This window comes from Diprion similis, chromosome 7, assembly GCF_021155765.1.
Source record: "Diprion similis isolate iyDipSimi1 chromosome 7, iyDipSimi1.1, whole genome shotgun sequence".
Lineage (NCBI taxonomy): Eukaryota > Metazoa > Arthropoda > Insecta > Hymenoptera > Diprionidae > Diprion > Diprion similis.
This window is the reverse complement of record NC_060111.1, coordinates 1,780,173-1,781,037: the sequence shown is the minus strand read 5'-3', so window position 1 is coordinate 1,781,037 and position 865 is coordinate 1,780,173. Positions and strand designations below refer to the sequence as shown.

The following is an 865-nucleotide window of genomic DNA, read 5'->3' as shown; positions in this document are numbered from 1 at the left end:
AAATTAATGCTACGATCGTTAACTCACCTTGTTTTTCAATTCTACCTTTTTTCCAATTGCCCTCATATAATATGTACGTTAGGGTGATTATTTTTTTTCATCTCCATAAAAATTTTTATACGAGAAGTATATAAATCCTATCTCATGCAATTTTTCATCGATTATACAATTTTCTTTGTAAAAAAAAAAAAAAGACTATAGGAAACGAATCTCTGCGAAGGAAAAACGCGATGCGCGGAATTTTTTTGATCATAAAAAAAAACAAAAAGAAAGTAGAAATCATCTCTCAGCAGTACTAAATTCTATCGTTGCGGTAAATCTTTATCAGTCACAGTTTGGCTAAGATAGTTGCGTTCATGTTGATACAACGTTTCCGTAGTGTAGTGGTTATCACGTGTGCTTCACACGCACAAGGTCCCCGGTTCGATCCCGGGCGGAAACAAATTTTGGTCGTTAGTTGTTTTTTTTTTTCTTCTTTCTTTCTTTCTTTTTGTTTTTCACACTCAGTTCCATTAATTTATTAATGTGCTCGTGCAAGATTAATTTTTTATCGCGTCTTTTCCTTTCTCTCTCTTTCTCTGTGTCTCTTCAAGTGTATTGTATTTTAGAGATTTCTTATCGTTTGATTTGCGAAGGAAAGTATAATTCAACGTCGATCAAATTATCGATTCGAGGTGAAAACGATTATTATACGAATTGGAAAAAGAGTGGGATAAAAAAGGAGAAAACTGGGTTAAAGACAGTCGAATCAATGCTGATTTATTTCTTACATTTTAAGATTTTTTTGCGAATAGTTGATCCCACGATCAGATATATTCTTTACGCTAAAATTTTAAATTAAAAAAAAAAAATAGAAAAAACAAAC

At 31.8% G+C, this 865-nt stretch overlaps 1 non-coding gene across 1 annotated transcript; it reads left to right on the top strand.

The window, feature by feature from the left end:
- The first annotated feature begins 369 nt into the window (after positions 1 to 369).
- Positions 370 to 442, top strand: Trnav-cac. Its single transcript has one exon. It is a non-coding gene; the product is annotated as a tRNA-Val (tRNA).
- The last annotated feature ends 423 nt before the right edge of the window (positions 443 to 865 follow it).